The sequence below is a fragment of the Ambystoma mexicanum genome, chromosome 5q (assembly GCF_040938575.1).
Source record: "Ambystoma mexicanum isolate Mex_15411 chromosome 5q, UKY_AmexF1_1, whole genome shotgun sequence".
Lineage (NCBI taxonomy): Eukaryota > Metazoa > Chordata > Amphibia > Caudata > Ambystomatidae > Ambystoma > Ambystoma mexicanum.
Window position 1 is genome coordinate 1386485706 of NC_090933.1, and position 14839 is coordinate 1386500544.

Consider the following 14839-nt stretch of genomic DNA (forward strand, 5'->3'; position numbering starts at 1 on the left):
CTACAGAGCTACAATTAGATAATGCCAGAGCACACAGAGTGCTGACACCCATGTAGGAGTTTTGTTCCAGCATACAATAGATAAAAGGGACTCATTACACTGGTAAAGGGATAGCTTTTAAATGCATGCAGGGATAGTGGCAGAATACACCAACAGGGAAATCAACATATGGCCGAAAATTCATCAAAACCCAGTGCAGTCAAAATGTGTCAGCATGAAAAATAAATGTAACAGTCATTGCCATCTTTTAAACATTGCAAATGAAAAGCAAAACAGGCTTTACAAATCTAGCTAGGCCTCAACTGGGCCATGGTACAATCACTCTCAGCAGCCGGGAAGAGCTGCTCAGTGCTCATCACACTGAATGTGAATGCCAGGTAGAAAGGGAGCCTTGGAGATAACCACAGTTGAACACAGGGAAGTTAATCGCAGGCTGGTAAAGTGGTCAACAATTACATTTAATTAGCTTCAGTGCACGGCAGACAGCCTTTGATGTCCAGGTGCACACACCAGCAAGCCAGATAAAAATCCTGCCGACACAATGATAAATGTTTCAAGGAATTATCTGGACGAGAGGCATGTTCAGCAGTAGTTAAAATGCAAATAAAATCTAGGTATTCTAAGCTGAAACATGGCTGAGGAGCACGTGAATCAGCAGGCAATTAGTCGAACTGTCAACTCTAACATAACACACGTGCTGTACTAGACAGAGGGAGAGGTTGACTCACAGAGAATATCCTTGGACTTTTCATAGACATGGCTTGAATAATTAAGAGCTGTTCTTTAAATGGCAATTATAGAAGTACACAGATCTCTCCTCAATATAGAAACTCCATATATCCTCACACCTGGTCAGTACAAGGTTAAGAACATCCTATGCCAGCCAATGAGAGCCATTCTTACTCCTTTCTAATGCCAACCAATCAAATGTTAAAGTGATGTAAGTGTATGTGTTATCTAAAAGTGGGTTGGCCAGTAGATAGGCACCCTCCAATCCTGATTGTTACATCAATGGAAAGTGAATGTACATTAGGGGAGCAAACCAATGAATGTTAAAGATGTGTCAAGCAATGAACAATGAACACTTGAAGAAACCCGAGTGAGGGCATGCCTGTGGATCTCGTGTTCCCCCAGATTGTTGTGTATTCTGAATAAAGAGCTGGGATTCTCTAGCACTTGGCATACTCCATCTTCTGTCACCTCTTTTTATGACATTTACCTGGTAGTGGGCTGAGTTGTTTTTGGTCCCCAGATTGGTCTCTCACTGGTCAGGTCAGCACCCTCATACTTCCAAGCCAGCAGATTGTGCCAGGCCCACAGGCTGCACTGGGGGGCATCAGCTACGAGGCCTCACAATGGGGGCTTCGCCACAGCACCTTATGTCCTTGCAGCTACCTCTACAGCCCTCCATCCTGATTATATTATGACCAAGGGGGTATATGGTTAGCTACCCCATCGCCAGTGGCCTAAGCATCAAGACTCTTCATCTTTACATACTTTCTCAGGGGCTCCATACTTCACAATGTCAAAATGGCAACTACCCCTCTTAAAACATCTAGTCTAGGCACCAGGATTTCTTAACTGTGTGGTAGTCAATGTCTGCCTCCTCTTGCCACCTCAGTACTTATAGTATGCAGGATTCAAGTACCTTCTGAGACCGTAGGCCCGCCGTGAGGTCCGAGTCATCTGCTCTCAGCTGGAGCTCAAATATCGCTGGGGGCACCCTCCCCCAAAGGCTCAGCCAGTCGGTCGTCTCAGCCTGCACACACACCAGACAGCCCAGGGGTAGGGCACTGGCAACTGCCGTAATCCATGCCAAGTGTGGTATCCTGGTATGATTGTAGCTAGTGCTTGTGTATGCAGGGGCCTCATAGAATGGAGAGGTGGAGCTTGGAGTGTGGGAGGCTTGGGGATTCAACAGAGTGTCGGTTGGGACTTGGAAATAGACTGGGAACCAGGGCAGAGGCTTGTGACTTACTCTCCTACCTTTCATTGACTATACCTATGTAACTAAGAAGAATAAAGCCTGTTCCTTTTACAGTTACCTGAGTCAGCCTGGTTCCTGCTCCATGTCATCCCTGGCTCAGATACATCACCAAGCCTCCATACTCCAGACCTGGGTCAAGGAGTAAGAATAGTCTGGAAGCTGTTGGTTTTCAGAGAAACATGACCATAAATCTTCCCCTTTTAATGCCCAGTCCTCAGGCCGCTAAAACTCCATCAACAACACTTGTAGATTCGGAGGGTATGAATGCTGAAAAAAACACCAAAACTATAATGTGCTCTGGCATGATAAATGGTGATGGTTGGTAAAAATCACATCAATGGAACTTTGCCAAGATACTACTATTTTAGAACACGTCAGGTTGGTTAGAAAATCTCCTTCATATATTTACATAAGCTACATACATGAGCACGTCTGCTCAATTGAGGTGCACTCATTTGTCCAGGTATGTGTGAGACCTGTCACTGCTTTTTCGGAATCTATCATCAGTCTTGAAATTTGTGAACAGAGGCTCCAAACAAATGTAAGGCTCTAATCAGCATAACCCAGAGGGATCTGAGGGGCTGATGCCGGCAGAAAACAAACAAATAATATTCGCTTTGAAACTACAAATCATGGGATGTTAGCAAAAGTGCTAACTCCTTCATAAGTTTCCACATACTAAATGCATGTGTTAGGCCACTCTAATCTGTCCGGGACCAATTGTTGCTTGTTAAAATCATTTATCAGTTTTGAAAAGTGAAACAAGTAGTGTTGGTCCTCAGATTGGATATTTGAACTTCCAAAAACAAATATTACCTTTGTGTACTGTCACAAAGTAACCACAAATCAAAAAACACTATTTTGTATAGTTTTACAGTCGGATGCCTTGGATAAAACTTTGAAACAAGAAATGTATTGTGATGAGGGTGTGGAAGGAAATCACTCCAAACTTAGATTTAGAATCAAACATGAGTCTGCTTTATTTAATTTCGATGCCAGAAACAAATTGGACAGAGTATCACTGTGAATCAATGTAGATCTCCCCTCTATCTTGCTAGGTTTTATAGGAAAAAATACCTTGGAGTGTTTCACATTTTTGCACTACTGAAACCTCCTATCCGCGGTTCCTGTCCCCTCTCTTCAACCTCCTCCAAATGTCTACCTTCTCCAAACATCCACATTGGGCTTCATGACTCGAAGACACTGACCTCGACATTCTCACTCTTACCAAGCCATGGTTCAATGCCAGCTCAGTCACTTCTTTTGACTCCCTCCTACCTGACAGCTTCAAGATCATTTCCAAGCCTCAACCTTACCGTGCTGGCGGTGGGGTTGCCTTAATCCTCCCTGAGTGGGTTCCTTCTTCCATCTTACCCACCCAGCTCTACTCTTCCTTTGTGGGCCTGGTTTGCAAGTTGGTGATCTCTCCCTCCTTCACCTTGACCATTGCTACCATTTGCCAGCCTCCAGGCGCTACCATCTAGCAAACGTTCTAGCACTCCCTTGTGCACCCTCTTCTTAAGAAACCCTCTGCCAACCCGTCCTGCCCGGCTAACTATCGCCCACTCTCCATCACACCGTTCCTGGGCAAACTCCTGTAAAAGCTGTAAAAGCTGGGCATCTCCCAGCTTAATCTTCACACTGAATCTGTTGGTTGTCTCCATGAACATCACTTCTCACCCACCGCATTGCCGCTCCCTGCCCCAAATTTCAGTGCTATGCGGATGACACTCAGCTTCAGGCTCCCTCCAGCCACCTCTTCTCCTTCCCTCATCTCTGACTGTCTGTCTGCTATCCAGGAGTGGTGTGCTGCCAATGATCTCTGCCTTAATACCAGTAAGACTGAGATTCTCCTCATCTGCACACCCGCTCCACCCTTTCCTGTCTCTCTCTGGCCAACCTCTCTTGGCCCTCATCCTGCTCCCACCTGTGAGGCTAAAAACCTTGGGGTCATCTTCGACTCCACACTCTCCTTCTCTCCTCACATCTCTGATGTCTCTAAGAAGTCACACTACCAGCTGCACCTCCTCAGAGGTATTTTTCCTTTCCTCTCCTTCCCCCAGAAGCGCAATGTCTCCAGAGCTCTGTTTCTCTCTAGGCTGGACTACTGCAACAGCCTCTTTCTAAATCTGCCTGCCTCTACACTCCAACCACTGCAACTCATCCAGAACAGGACTGTAAGACTTTTCCTTGGCTTCAAGCCTGGGGATCGTATCTCTCCAGGACTGAAATCTCGGCACTGGCTCCCAGTGGCGGCAAGGATTAAATTAAAAATCCTCTGCATTGTCCACAAGGCCTTCTGGGGCCTGGGGCCTCAATACCTTCAACTCTCTCTTCCTAAATATCTTCCTTCTCTAGTTCTTCACTCATCCGCTTCCAACTCCCTCAAGGTCAGTCGCTTCTCCAAGCAACGAGTTGGTGGCAGATCTCTTTCTTCGGCTGGGGCCTCCCTCTGGAACAGCCTCCCTGCCTCTCTGGAAATTGAGGAGAACCATCTCCGGTTTCAGAAGCACCTCAAGACCTTCCTCTTTGCTTCTACTTTCTCTCCTCCTCTCCCGTGCTGAACTCCTGGCTGAAACTGAAACTGCACTGGTCACCTGGCTACCATCTGTTCTCGGGCCCAGGTCCCCTTCCCGCAGTTGCACACCTGCACTGCCCCCCTGGCAACCCTTGTACTCTGGGGCTGTTTCTGTATCCCTACAGCCCCTACCAGCACTTGCCACCTGATGTTTGCACTTACCCTTGCAACTGCCACCAGCTGGCTGCACTTCTTATGTATTGTTCCTATTTATTGTGTCTATTTATTACTGTTATCCTATGTACTGCACTTCTCCTTCCCCTTCGCTCTCGCACTTTTCACCTTCCCATCCTCCCTTGCCCTTGTGCGATTTCAATGTCACCTGGCCTAGTAAGATCGTTGTCTCTGTCTTCCCTCTGTTCCCCTCCCTTGCCTCGTCACGCCTTGAAACACTTGTGTATAGGCGCGTTATAAATGACATATATCATATATCGTATCATACCTCAGTGTTCCTGAATGGGCTGATTTCTGCTCCTCCTTTCTGCTCCTCCTTACTTTCAAACTTATCCATTCTGCTCCTCTTGGGCTGTATGTGTATATTGTCAGAATGGCCACCAGAATCAAAAGGCCAGACAGACAGAAGGATAAGTGTTGTGGCTTGGATTTGCCTTCCCTCCTGTTGCTATATATGTTACAATGTTACGGTTGCCGGGATGCTGAGTGCTGTGAGAATGTTATGTGCAGAGTGTTCCTAGAGTGGGCCTGACTGAGAGAGAGGGTGCAGGTGGATGTCTCCCAAGAAACTTACCTTGTATGTACTAAAAAGGTTTGTGAGCCCCTCTAATGAGAACCAACACAGCCAAATAACCTGTTCTTTGGGTAGGTGCCCACTTGGAGTGTCTGCAACCACATTTTAGCTGACTGTATTTCTCACTTGGGCAGTCCAGCACCGAAATGCTATGCAATTCTCTTCTGAACAATAGTACCAACAGCCACCCAAGACACATGTTTCAGCCTAGTCGGGCCTCATCAGTAAGTTGAAGCATTGCCTCTCTAAACACCGTGAGCAAGGGGTCCACATCTGGATTACCCTGGGTAAATTAGGGTGAAACCACAAGTTCCCAAAAATACACAAACAGATCTGGGAGCCCCTGTAGCGAGAACAAACACGGCCAAATAACATGTTCTATGGGTAGGTTCCCACTCGGAGGGTCTATAACCACATTTTAGTTCACTGTCCTTTTCACAGAAGAGAAATACCATTTGCATATCAGTCTGGTCCCATCCACTTGGGCAGTTCAGCACCGAAATGCCAGGCAATTCTCCTCAGAACAAGAGTACCAACAGCAACCTCTGCCATGTGTTTCAGCATAGTCGGGCCTCATCAGTGAGACGAAGCTGTGTCTCTCTAAGCTCAGTGAGCAAGGGGGTCCACGTCTGGATTACCCTGGGCAACGTACGGCAGAGCCCCAAGTTCCTAAAAATGCACAAAAAGGTCTGAGAGCCCCTCTACCGAGAACAAACATGGCCAAATAACCTGTTCTATAGGTAGGTGCCCACTCAGAGGGTCTATAACCACGTTTTAGCTCACTGTACATTTCACAGAGGAGAAATACCCATTTGCATATCAATGTGGTACTACCCACGTGGGCAGTCCAGCATCAAAATACAAAGCCATTTTCCTCTGAACAAGAGTACAAACAGCAACCCCAGACACGTGTTTCGGCCTGGTCGGGTCTCATCAGTGAGGTCAAGCTGTGCCTCTCTAAGCACAGTGAGCAAGGCGTCCATGTCTTGATTACTCTGGGTAACTTGGGGAGGAATCCCATGTCCCTAAACATATAAACAAAGGTCTGGAAGCTTCTCTAATGAGAAGGAACACAGCCAAATAATTCGCTCTCTGAGTAGGTTCCCATTCAGGAGTGCCCAATGAACTGGCACAAAAGTGGCCATCCATAATCAGTCCTCAAGGGCCACAAGCATGTGCATGTGGGAAGAGAGCATGGAGCAGAAATCCAGACCAGAGTGGCGGGCAGGGACCCGAAGGCAATCTGAGAACCATCCTGACCGTGCTGAGAGCCCTGTAAGGATTTGCAGTCGGGGCTAACCTATAATCTTGTTGTCGATCAGCCGGTGTTTCAATCCAGAGAGATGTGATTGGACACCGCCACAAGAGCATTCACGTAGCCCAATTTGAATAGGGCAGCCGTGTGTGCTCTATGGGCGATGCCCAAGGGGAAAAACCATACAGGGAAACCCCCTTGTCGGAGGTGAAGAATCTTGGTGAAGATCTTCAGCTCCGGCGAACTGATGTTATCTGTGACTTGCCCCGATGTAAAGGAAACGCACTGAGGTGCCAAGGGGGCTACTGAATCAATCGGACAGGGAATAGGAACTCTGTTTCCTTTGGGGAACTTGGTTCGCAGAGCAGGCAGACAGAGTGCAAAGGCAGAGTGAAGCAGGAAGGGCAAAGGAGGCATATGGTGAAGGCAAGGCAGAAGGACTAAGAGAAAAACAGGGAATAGAAAACAGGGTAGAGTAACAGCATCAATGCTTAGTAGGGAAAAATGAAGCGACGCAAGGTGCTCACCGTTGGGCTGCTTCTTATGCTGTTTCCCTCTCTGGCAACGATCCTTGGGACGGATTACATCTGGGTGCCATCTTGTAAAGAACTGCAACATTACCAGATCTTCTGAGAGACCCAAACTACTCCTCACTGATGATGCCCAACAAGGCTGAAACATGTCTGGGGATGCTTGTGGTCTCATGCAGAAGGGATGTGACCTAGCAGTTCGGGCTGGACTGTCCCTTTTGGGGTAGGACCAAGTCTGATTTGCATATGGTTTTTTCCCCTTCTGTAATGGCTTGGCAAGCTGAAAAACTATGTTCTGGAGGGTTGCCCAGAGCTGCGCCTGTGGTTATGATTAATTCAAAACCTTCCAGCCATCACCTTTTTGTTTTGCTAAAGTCACCCTGAGTGGGACGGGTATGCCCAGACGTGGGTCCTGAGTCTGCCGGGCCTAGAGAACCAAGCTACTCCTCACTGATGACGCCCAACAAGGCTGAAACATGTCTGGGGATGCTTATGGTCTCGTGCAGAAGGGATGTGACCTAGAGGTTCGGGCTGGACTGCCCCTTTTGAGGTAGGACCAAACCTGATTTGCATATGGTTTTTCCCCTTCTGTAATGATATGATATGATATGGCATTTATAACGCGCCTATACACAAGTGTTTCAAGGCGCGACGAGGCAGGGGGGGGGGAACAAGGGGAGACATACAATGATCCTACTAGGCCAGGTGTCATTCAGATCGTGCAAGTGCAAGGGAGGAGGGGAAAGGGAGAAGTGCAAGGGGAAAGGGAGAGGGGAAAGTGCAGTACAGGGTTAATAGCATACAGGAAAGTAACAAGGGCCAGCTAGTGGCAGTGCGAGTAAGTGCAGATACGTGCTGGGAAGGAGGGGCTGTAGGGATACAGACACAGTCCCATAGTGCAGGGGGTGCCAGGGAGGCAGTGCAGGGGAGAGTGGCTGGGCCAAGGACCGAGAAGGTGAGTGGCCCAGTTGCAGATTCAGTGCATTTTCAGTAACTTTAGCAGGGGAGAGGGGGAGAGAAAGCGGAGGCGAAGAGGAAGGTTTTGAGTGGTGTGGCAGGCTGAAAAACGATGGTCTGGAGGGATGGCCAGGGCTACGCCCGTGGTTATGATTAATTCAAAACCTTCCAGCCATCACCCGTTTGTTTTGCCTTCTGAGCAGTGAACCAAGCCACCGCCATCTTGAAGGGCTAAAAACCCTGTGAGGATGATGTTTTCTCCAATGCTGCCAGATCGACCATGAATTGATAGAAGTCCTAACAAGGCCAGGCAGCGGAAGACCACTAGGTCCGTGAAGAACGCCCGCCAGCCCAATGTACCAGCCGGACTTCTAAACCAGCGTCGAAGGGCGAGTCGTGTGTGGGAGAGCAGAGGACGAGTGTCGTCAGACCTCGTCCGCATGAACATAGGCTGGGAACCTACGTTCCTACATAGTGAACCGACACCTCCAAGGAGCCACCAAACAGCACAGGACCCCCGTAAAGTGGCTGCAGAGGACTTGCAGACAGATGTACAGAGGGACAGGGTAGCAACAGCATGCATTCCGTAACCCAGAGGCAACCTTGCGATCCACAGCGTCCTGAACCGCTGCCTTCACTGCCGACATCGAAAACCGCCCCACCAGGCGGGCGATGCGAGGAAGAGAGTGTCGCCACAAAACGGGACATGGCAACCCGTTCCACGCCCTGTGAACAGTGCAGCAGCAGAGCACCTGGGGAATGCCCAGGGCAACCCCATCTTGGGGCATGCCCGTAACGTCCGACGGAAGGATCTGAACAAGCACCCCGGACCAAGGATGCCTAGAAACCAAACCATTCCACCCCAGGGAGAGCACAGTGTCCACTTCTACCCTGAGGAGACACAACCCCCAGCCTCAGCAGCCGTGGAGGGCGAATCTTGGAAGAGGTGGAAGCAGGGATGTCATTTCACCAAAATGCCAGGCGTAGTGGAAGTGACATCACTAGGTCACTCCCCCAAGAGTGACATCACATGAAGTTATGTTATTTGGCCACGCCCCGTGTGACATCACAGGAAGTGATGTAATTTGACCACGCCCCCATCGTGACATCACAGGAAGTGGCATCACATAGCATTGTTTCTAAGTACACTACGAACTGGTCCATGTGAATGACTGGCCAGAAGCATGGGTAAGAAATGGCTAACTGGATTAAAACGAGTATGAACCTTTCGGTCCTTGGAAATGTGATCTGCTTAGGAAAGTGGACCTCATGTTTATTTTGGCAACGTTGTATGGACACTCTTGAGAACTGTAGATGCACATATGACCGCGTCTTCTTTCTGCGCATGCTCTTTGGGTACATGTTTCAGCTGTGAGCGTGCTGCTTCCGGTGTATACTTTCTGCGCATGCTCTTTGGGTAGATGTTTCGGATGTGTCCGTGCTGTTTCCGGTGTCTCCTTTCTGCGCATGCTCTTTGGGTAGATGTTTCGGATGTGTCCGTGCTGCTTCCTGTTCCCCCTTTCTGCGCATGCTCCTTGGGTTTAGTTTCAGCTGTGAGTCTCTACTTCCGGTTTCCCCTTTCTGCGCATGCTCTCTGGGTAGATGTTTCGGACGTGTCCGTGCTGCTTCCCGTTCCCCCTTTCTGCGCATGCTCCTTGGGTTTAGTTTCAGCTGTGAGTTCCTACTTCCGATGTTTACTTTCTGCGCATGCTCCTTGGGTTTAGTTTCAGCTGTGAGTTCCTACTTCCCGTTCCCCCTTTCTGCGCATGCTCTCTGGTGTCTACTCAGTACTGCGCATGTCTGTCCTCCAGCGCTGCACCCCAGCCTCGCTGCCCAAGGCGCTAGGTAGCTCAGTCTTCTGAGCCGTGGCTGCGTTCCTGCTTCCTCCTGCCCCCCCACCCCCATCTCTTGCTCTATTGTTAAAGGGAAAATGCTGCACAAGCTCTGAAGCAATCCCATGGCATAATGTACCGCAGCTGAGTGACAGGCCTGGTGAGAAAAGTGTCCTTTTAGGGTAATGTTGACTTGTCTCTGCTTTTCCTTCACGCTCCTTCTGTTAAGCCTTTCTCCTGTGTTTGTGATTTCTAGGGGGCGAGGCAGCTCCCTCTTTGGATATTTCTTAAATATATTTTCTCTGGATGTGGTGTACATTCTTGGAGATTAATTAATCCTATGGTAATATTTTCTTTCTCCAGACCTGAATACACTATTGGTGCGTTGCAGTGTCCCGCAGGCAACAGAAGGTAAATAGCTGCTGTGATATATGCATGTCTCTCTGCACAGGGTGTTCTTTGCTTCTGCAGCAGTTTGTCTCCTGTCCTGAGTGCACTCCTTGCCCCCATCTTCCCTTTCTCTACTCTTTGCCCCCCAGCCCCCTGCCTCTTGCCCAGGGATGCCCCCTATTGCACTGAGTAAAGGAGGACAACTTGCAACCCATCCAGAGAGTATTAGATCTAACAACTGTAGGTGCATTGGTTACAGTGGTGCAAGAACTAGTTGCAGTGGTGCATGACAAAGCATATGACGTGTACCCAGTTCAATAGGTTACAGGGAACATGAGTACGCAGGCGTGATGCGCAGAGCGGGAGTGTAGGCAGAGGTTAGTTAAACAGCCAGGTTTTGAGTGCTTTGCAGAATGCAAGGTGTGAGGGTTCGTTTCTAAGGGTGAGTGGCAGGGAATTCCATTGTTTGGCAGCAATTAAAGGGACGCTAGCGCCACCTGCTTTGGCTTGTTTGACTCGACTTGGGGATTATGAGACGGTGGGAGTGGTGGTGGTGTTCTTGTGGGTCTGGAAGAGCCTGTTCTCATTACTTTCGAGGCAAGGTAAAGGGAGGCTGTGTGAGTGATGCACTTGTGAGTGACGGCAAGAGTTTTGAATAGGACCCGTTCTTTGAAGGGGAGCCATTGGGCTTCGTGTCTGGCGGCAGATCTTTTTTTTTATTAGTTTGCTCAACAAACTCTTACAACATCAACAGTATGTAATAAACAAAGGTTAAAAACGCAATCTTCTTATCATGGTGAACCATAATATAAAACAAAATACTAGCCTCAGAGAAGGAAGAGATCCATTCACATAACAACCGTTCTCATAGATTACATCCTGTAAAATTTCATCTGCAATACAGAGCACTGCTCTACCCGAATTTGTAGATCTCAGTCTCCACTATGCGGAATAAACAAGCATCTCACAATAATACTGCGAGTATACATAGACTTCTCAACAGAACATTCACTTGACAACTACTGTGGTGGAGTCCTTCTTAATGAATTTCATCCTTCATAGTGTACATCATCAAAGTGATGTATAAACCACATAATCAGAGGCGGATGACCAGCAAACACCTATCACAAAATCCAGCCACATAAATTGGTTTCTCACAAACAATAAACCAAAGTTATACATAAAACACAAAACAACATTAAGTGTTTTTAAGTGTATTCAAAGCAGAAATACTGGCATTCTTCATACTTGTGATATCATTTTTTCCAGTTCTACATTTAACAGCACAAGACATTTTGAAAGAGCCAATATGGTCTTTGTTGTATATCCCCACATACATGCCATCCACAACCATTCCCTGGCTAGCAACGTCGTACCGATCATGCCAGGTCCCAGTTATCAAAGTGTTTTCAGTAGATTACAAGATGTTTTAGGGTTTATTTTTGTTCTGATTCATTACAAAAGCGGCTCCGTATAGGAGCACCTACTGCAGATTTATTTCCCCATTTCAATGTCCTTTCATGGGTGTACATCAAATTTAGCTTAAAGCAAAGATGTACATCCCACAGTTTATTGCCAGGAAACTTTAATAGATACGTCCTCCGGGGCGTCCGCTTTGCCCTACACTAACGGCAGATATGTGTTCTCTTTTGGGAATTTTGAGAGCTGCTCGAAGTGCATTGTTTTGGATTATTTGGAGTTTCATTAGGTTTTTTGCTGTAGTGCCAGCAAAGAGGATGTTGCAGTAATCCAGTCTTGAGCCTATTATGGCTCTGGTGATGGAGAGGCAGTTCTCAGTGGATAAGAGGGGTTTGGCTGTGTTAATCAATTTGGTGTAGTAGGTAGCTGAGGAGGCGATGGCGCTGACTTGACGTGACATGGAGAGGGTGGCATCGAGGTAGACTCCTAAGGTTTTACCGATGGGGAGACCAGGATCTGTATGTTATCAATTGTGAAAGTGCTGTATTGGTTGGTAAGTACGTTTAGGGTTTCCTGTGAGCCTACTAGGAGGATTTCAGTCTTATCACTGTTGAGGCAGAGACGGTTGGCTGACATCCAGGCCTCAATAGTGGAGTAGGCAGTGTTGAGGGCCTTGGTGTCAGTTTCGTAGTTACTGGAGAGTGGGAGTAGGATTTGGGTGTCATCAGCATACTTAGTGTAAGCTATACCAATGGAATCTAGGATGTCAAATAGAGGCTTAGTGGAAATGTTGTAGAGAGTGGGAGAGATATAGGATCCCGGAGGGACTCAGCAGTGGATGGTGATGGGAGCTCCACAAGCCTGATCTGAGAACACTCTCATGGCTCTTCCTTGCAGGAATGAGCTGATCCAGGCTGCGGCATTAGGTGAGAAGTGTGCTGAGGAAGTGAGGTGGTGACAAAGAATGTTGTGGTCCACTAGGTAAAATGTGGCTGATAAGTCCAAGAAGAGGAGTAGGGCAGGCATGCCTGCATCCTTTATATCAAGTTGCTTTTTAAGGTCAAGCAGAGCAGATTCTGTGCCGTGACCAGGGCGAAAGCCGGATTGACGTAGGCCCAGGATATGGTTTGTTTTCGAGGAAGTGTTGGACCAGTGATTTGTCAACGATTTCTAAAAGGAAAGGGACAGTAGTTATGGGTCTGTAGTTGTTTAGAGGAGGCCGGGTAAAGTGACAGCTTGTTTAGAAGTGGTCGTACCCAGGCTTCCTTAATGCTAGGAGGGACCAGTCCAGAGGGAAAGGAGGCATTGATAACTGCTGTGAGAAACAGGGCTAGTGTGATAGCAGTCTTTAATGATCGTGGCTAGACAGTCATCACCTTTGCAGTTCTAAGGTTTGAGGTGTTTTAGGAGGGTGAGGACTAAGTTCTGTGACATCATTGAAGGAGAAGAGGGGGATATCCTCCTGGGCAGAGGGGTTAGTGGTGGGTGTGGCTGAGGGTGAGGGCAATGTGTTCTGGTTGGGATTGTGCTCTGCAGAAGGTTACGTTTGTTTAGCATGGCGGTTTTGATGTTAGAACACCATGATTCGTCTTTAGTTATGACCTGCGTGGTAGGAGCTGGTGATTCTAGTTCTCTGAAGATGGCAAAGATTGTCTTAGTTCCAGATTTTGCATTGGTAATCCTAGTGTTGAAGGAGGCGGATTTGGGCGAGATGATTGCCTTTTTGTATTGGGTGGCTATCTTGTTGAATTCTAGTTTTGTGGATTCAAGTGGGTTAGTTTACCAAGTGGAGAGGGTGGTGCATTTCAAGGAGAAGAGTTCCAGTAGCTCTGGGGTGAACCAAGCATTTGCGTGTCTGGCAGTTTTGATTTTCCTGCTGACACTGGAGCTATGGCATTGAGTGCATTCTTTAGTGCAGAGTTGTATAGATCAGCTAGAACGATGGGATCCTTGGAGAAAGGAGGTTTGAAAGTGGGGGTTGCTACATAGGGCAGTAGCCTCGATTTGGTTACTTTCCTTGAACTGGGTAATGCGGTAGTTGAGTGGTGAGAGGTTTTTTATCGTAGGCATGTGGATGTAAAAGTGGATGATATAGTGGCCTGTCCAGGGGCAGGGGGCATTGGAGCAGATGGATAGAGAGTAATTGTGGTTGGCTATCCAGTCCAGGATGCAGCCTTTAGAGTGGGTGGGGTTAGTGATTGATTGATTGAACCCCACGGTGTCTAGAGCTTTGGCAAGAGATTTGGCATGTGAATCCTCAGGGTCATTGAAACCGAGGTTCAGGTCTCCTAATAGAATGGACTTAGAGGAGATTTTTAGGTTGTCAGATAGGAGGTGTATGTGTTTCTCATGGAAGTCAGCCATGGGGATGGGGGGGGGGAACAATATGTATAGTGATGGTGCAGTTAGGGGAGGTGGTAAGTTTGAGGGACAAAACGTCACTGTTACCTTCAAATGAGTTGGTGACCTGTCGTAGGAAGAGGGATTCCTTGGCAATGATGGCCACTCCACCGCCTTTGGTGTGTAGGCGGTCCAGACGGTAGATGTTGTAGCCTTGGGGTAGGGCTAAGGATAAGGCGGTGCCAGAGGCTTCATGTAGCCAAGTTTCAGAGATGACTGAGGTTCAGGTTTGTGTGCGGGGAGCAGGTCACAGATTTCCAGAGCATGTGCTGGGAGGGAGCAGGAATTAATGAGGGCACATTGGAATGAGGCAAGTGGTTTGGTGAGCTGCATAGGGAGGCTGCTGATTACACCAGGGGTGGTGGTGGCAGGGGGGCTGCTGAGGTTTGGGTGCGCAGCGCGAGTAGGCGATTTCTTGAGGATGTGCCTCTTGGGAAAGAGTGGCAGTAAGTTGGTAGTGTGCGACATTGTTAGTCTGCGGTTGCACGGTGTCTGTGTAGGGAAGGGGGATGCATTGATGGCTGTGTGGGTAGCTAAGGGTGTGATGGGAGAGGGAGAAAGGAGGTAGTTGGTAGCTGTGGAGGTATCAAGCTTAGTGTGTTTTGAGGGCACAAGGGTGCAGGGTGTGTTACGTGGGGCTGGCCATGAGGGCGAGAGGTTGAGTGGGCGGATAGGATGAGTGTTGCTTTTCGGGATGGTGTTTCAGGGTTCTTGTGGCTCCTGAGTCGTAGGGCTGATCGTGT